Source organism: Triticum aestivum, chromosome 2D, assembly GCF_018294505.1.
Source record: "Triticum aestivum cultivar Chinese Spring chromosome 2D, IWGSC CS RefSeq v2.1, whole genome shotgun sequence".
NCBI classification, from domain to species: Eukaryota; Viridiplantae; Streptophyta; class Magnoliopsida; order Poales; family Poaceae; genus Triticum; species Triticum aestivum.
Genome location: NC_057799.1, coordinates 47,431,086 through 47,436,306, shown reverse-complemented (window position 1 = coordinate 47,436,306; position 5,221 = coordinate 47,431,086). Strand labels below are relative to the sequence as shown.

The 5,221-nt window shown below is 45.5% G+C and overlaps 1 long non-coding RNA gene across 1 annotated transcript; it reads left to right on the top strand.

Annotated features, from left to right (window-relative positions):
* Nucleotides 1-211: 211 nt before the first annotated feature.
* On the top strand, nucleotides 212-2,481 carry LOC123048637 (uncharacterized). The gene is made up of 5 exons (XR_006423343.1): nucleotides 212-342; nucleotides 443-538; nucleotides 1,265-1,384; nucleotides 1,631-1,695; nucleotides 2,331-2,481. It is a non-coding gene; the product is annotated as an uncharacterized lncRNA (long non-coding RNA).
* The last annotated feature ends 2,740 nt before the right edge of the window (nucleotides 2,482-5,221 follow it).

Genomic DNA, 5,221 nt, shown 5'->3' with positions numbered 1-5,221 from the left:
ATGCATCCATTTGCCACTTGCTGGCCACATGTTAATTCAGCTCCCGCAATTAATGTTACCAAATGAATATCTTCTCTGTTTCCCCAAACTCGCTTTATCAGTCACGGCCGCATATCGATCTGCCACTTTCCTGCCATAGATTAATTCAGCTCCCTGAAAAAATAAGAATAGAAAGAAAATCAGCATCGATTTTGTCGTCTATTCATTCTTCATAAACTTCACATGCAATTTCTAGCATATGGTGTTCACCCAAGTAATAATCTGCTATTGTTAACCAGGTATCATCGATGAAAAACATGGGTCGTTTTCGCGTACTCTTCTTCAGGATAAGCCTGAGATCACGTATGCTTCGTAATCAGAGCTTTCACTTTCTATTCATGTTCTTCTTGCGTGGGAATATTTGTTGAAACATGCCCCGCAATGGTTTTTCCAACAAATTTAGGGAAGAAATGATTCGTGGGTATATGAGCAATTCTGAACTTGAGACTGCTATACAAGACTTTGGGTGGCGCTGTGCTAATGTCTCTAGGATATACAGGTATGTGATGTAATACTTTGCTCCCTATCAATGAGTACGCTCAGAGTTTCTCGAGCATTTTTTGGTATCGTCAATTTGTTTAGCCATGTCATATAGATATTGTTATGATTGGTTAATATCCAACTGTGGTAGGTAGACGATAGAAATAAAATGCATTACTGATCTAAATGGGGTTCAGTAGTTCATAGTTACACTCATTGAGAGGTAATATAACTTAATATCAGTTTAATGTGTATGACTGTAACTTGCGGTGGAGGAGCAGAGGCGGCAGCCCGCGCGCAGGGGGGCTGCTCCGGCCAGCCCCTTCGACTTCTCCACCATGATGAACTTGCTGAATGTAACCAAGCGCTTATACTGAATTCTCTGAATGAAGAGTTTACAGTTTCATACTCTGTTTTGTTCTGTTCATTTTCAAACGCGAGTTCTTGGAGGATTTTACTTATACTACAGGTTTGAATCGGTTGTTAATTTGGTTGGGTTTCACTAAATATATTCGCGTCCATTTTAACATATTCGAACTTGCTCAATGTAACCAAGCTCTACTGAAGCATTTTACAGTTTCTGCAAAAGTAGTAATACTCTGCTCTGTTCTCTCCATTGTCAAAGTTGAGTTCTTGGGAAGATTTATTTACACAAGCTCGAATTTCTAGTGAATTTGTTTCGATTTCATGGGAATTTCTGTGACAATTAACTTGAATCGTGGATTTTGTTGTGGCGTGGGCGCAGGACCCGAGCATCAAGGAGATGGCGGAGCAGATCGCCAAGGACCCGTCCTTCAGCGAGATGCCCCGTAAATCTACTGTATGATCAATCAAAACACGTTTTGTCCAAAGTCCAAACTTAATGGTAAACAAGAGGCTAATCTTGCTATTTTTGTTTGTTATGCGGTTTGCACTTTCTGTTTCCTTGAACAGTTTACAGTTCATCTAATTTAGATTTTTATGTTAACTTTAGCAATTAATTTACCTCAAACAAGGTAATTAATATGATAATTATCCCATGTGTATACCGCAAGTAAGTAACTTACTTTAATTATGTTAAGAAATTAGAATGTTTGTGACCGACTATTTAATAAGATGCTCTTTTCACAAGGTGTGATATTGTGGCATATTTACCCTGGAGCTAGCATATATATGGAGCTGACTTTGTTCCTGGAGGTGAGCATATATTGTTGATCTTCTCATGTCAATTGCAGCAGTTCCTTGATTCACAATTTATATAGTGTGGTATAGTGGTTATATTTGGAGGTTTATCCCTGTGAAATAATCACCGCAAGGTGAGTACTTTCCGCAGCTAATGTGTTATGCATAAGCTCAGTGTGTTTGCTCAATTAGCTACTGCTCAATTAAAATTGGTGACCTTCCATTGATGATAGGTTTAAAAATTATGCATTGAGTAACTGGACCTGACCTGGAGTACTTGGTTAATTCAGTGATCTTTTAACAAAATTTTAACTGAATTATTTTGGGCAATGGAGTACTGAATTTTAACTGAGTAACTTACACTTGCATATGCACTAGACCACTTGTAAATTCTTTGGCTCCTCTTTAATCTGGTGCAATTACTTAACTGACCGTAATAGCCCTGACACTTGTAAGTAACCATATCATTCAAACATCCAATTAAATCTATTCTACTCCATTTCCTGAGATGCAATTGTGATGATGGGAGTGACATTAAACAGCTTGAACATCTAATTGTGCATGTACTCCATTGTTATATACTGATCCATCTTGTCTTTGCCCCATGTTAACATTCAAATTGTTAATTGCATTCAAAGTGTTAATTGCAGGAGCAGACACAGATGAGGAATCTGCTACCTCAAAGCAGTTGATCGACGCCGGGAGGGTGGGTACGTGATGTCGGAGGCTGCCGGGAGGGTGGTGACGAGCTACCGAAGAGATGAGTTCTGGCTCTCCTCGATGCCAGGACGAGGCGCTGTTGCCGATCGGACATGGACTCGATTGATTTTGATTTGAAATATGACGGGTTGTAATGTAAAATGCACTTCAGTTCAAAATTTCCTCCCCTTGCGAGAGGTATTCTTGGACGGAGGGAGTAGAAGATTAGTTATAGGATTTTGTTTTATTTATGTGCAATTTTCTTTTTATTGGATACTTATAAAGACATGGTAATATTCTTGCTATAATAAAAATGATGGTTCTATTTCATTTTTTGTTTTTAAATTATTTTTCCTTGTAGGTTGTTTTTTGTAAATTTGTATTTTTTTTGTTTTCCAAATATACTATTAGTGGCGCATTTCAGCCTTTATTGGTGGCGCACCTAGCTTTTTAGCTAGTGGCGCACCTCTAAGGTTACTAGTGGCGCACTTGGCTTTATTACTAGCGGGGCACCTAAGGGTTAGTAATGGCGCACCGAATGTGCGCCATTACTAAAACTTACTAATGGCGTGCTAGTAATGGCGCACCTAATGTGCGCCATTAGTAGCCAAAATAGGTGCGCCATTAATAACCTGTTTTCTAGTAGTGTGCCCATAAAGAGCAACTTCCAGGCCCCTTCGTGAGAAGTCCCAAAGAGCCTTTTCAAGGTCTGGTGCTTCTTCGAATTGAACTCCCACAAAGGGCGGCTTCGGCGCTGGCACGGAAGAATCCAGCGGACTAGCATCACCTGGATGACGTCAACGAGCTTGACGTTCTTGATCACCATGCTTTGGATGCACGTCTGCAGCGCTATCAGCTCGTCAGGTGAACACCAGTCCGGACTCTTCTCAACCTAGGAGGTGAGTCGCATGGGAGCACCGGAGCGGAATTCGGCAGCCGCGGCCCAGGTGGTGCCGCGAGGTTCTGTGATGTAGAACCACTACTTCTGCCATTCCTTTACTGTCTCCACAAAAGTGCCTTTGGGCTAGGAGACGTTGGAGAGCTTGCTCACCATGGCTCCTCCGCACTCCGCGTGCTGGCCATCCACCACATTCGGCTTCACGTTGAAGACTTTGAGCCGCAGCCCGAAGTGGGGATGGATGCGGAGGAAGGCCTCACACACGACGATAAACACCGAGATGTTGAGGAAGGAATTCGGGGACAGATCATGGAAATCTACCCCGTAATAATACATCAGCTCGCGGACGAAAGGGTGGAGTGGAAACCCTAGCCCACGGAGGAAATGAGGGATGAATACTACCCTCTCTATGGGCTCCGGCGTGGGGACGATTTGTCCCTTGGCCGGCAAGCGGTGGGCGATTCCCTTCGCCAAATATCCAGACGCTCAGAGCTCGGTAATGTCCTCCTCCTTGACGGAGGAGACCATCCACTTGCCCTGACCACCGAATCCGGACATGGTTGCTTGAGTGGAAAGGAGATGAGAACTTGGCCGCTGGAGCTCGAGATTGGGAAGGCGGAGACAGAGAGAAGAGGAAGAGGGAATCCTTATCCTCTTATAAAGGCAGCAAACATTAAACGCCTCCTCACTCGCCTTAAGATTCGCCTATTCCCAAGTGAGGGAGTCCTGGATTAGGGGGTCCTCGGATAGCCGGACTATATACTTCTGCCGGACTGTTGGACTATGAAGATACAAGACTCAAGACTTCGTCCCGTGTCTGGATGGGACTCTCTTTTGCGTGGAAGGCAAGCTTGGCAATACGGATATGTAGATCTCCTCCCTTGTAACCGACTCTGTGTAACCCTAGCCCCCTCCGGTGTCTATATAAACCGTAGGGTTCAGTCCGTAGGACAACAACAATCATAATCATAGGCTAGCTTCTAGGGTTTAGCCTCTACAATCTCGTGGTAGATCAACTCTTGTAATACTCATATCATCAAGATTAATCAAGCAAGAAGTAGGGTATTACCTCCATCGAGAGGGCCCGAACCTGGGTAAACATTGTGTCCCCCGCCTCCTGTTACCATCCGCCTTAGACGCACAATTCGGGACCCCCTACCCGAGATCTGCCGGTTTTGACACCGACATTGGTGCTTTCATTGAGAGTTCCACTGTGCCGTCGTGATAAAGGCTTGATGGCTCCTTCGATCATCGACAACGATGCGATCCAGGGCGAGGCTTTTCTCCCCGGACAGATCTTCGTATTCAGCGGCTTCGTACTGCGGGCCAACTTGCTTGGCCATCTGGAGCAGATCGAGAGCTACACCCCTGGCCATCAGGTCAGGTTTGGAAACTTGAACTATACTGCCGACATCCGCGGAGACTTGATCTTCGACGGATTCGAGCCCATGTCATGTGCGCCGCACAGTCACGACGAGCATGACTTAGCTCTGCCGTCGGACAGTGTTCGGGAGATCACACCTGCAACTACTCTGGCCCTCAACCTGGAACAGATTGCGCCGTCCGAGGACGGGTGGATGGACCCCGCCACGAAGGCCGCGCACTCAGCGGTGATTGAGCCGAATGCTGACTTCACTTCCTATGAGACCCGTGTTACCGGACACTTGGATTCGTCCCCGGCCACGGGCTCCGAACCGCCTGCGTCCGTGCCTATCGAATCTGATTGGGCACCAATCATGGAGTTTTCCTCCGCGGATATCTTTCAGCACTCACCACTGGGCGACGTGCTAAACTCATTGAGGTCTCTCTCCTTGTCAGGAGACCCTTGGCCGAACTATGTCCGGCTAGAGTGGGATGCGGACGACGAAGAAATTCGCTCTCCACCCACCACCCACTTAGTAGCCACTGTCGACGATTTAACCGACATGCTCGATTTCGGCTCCG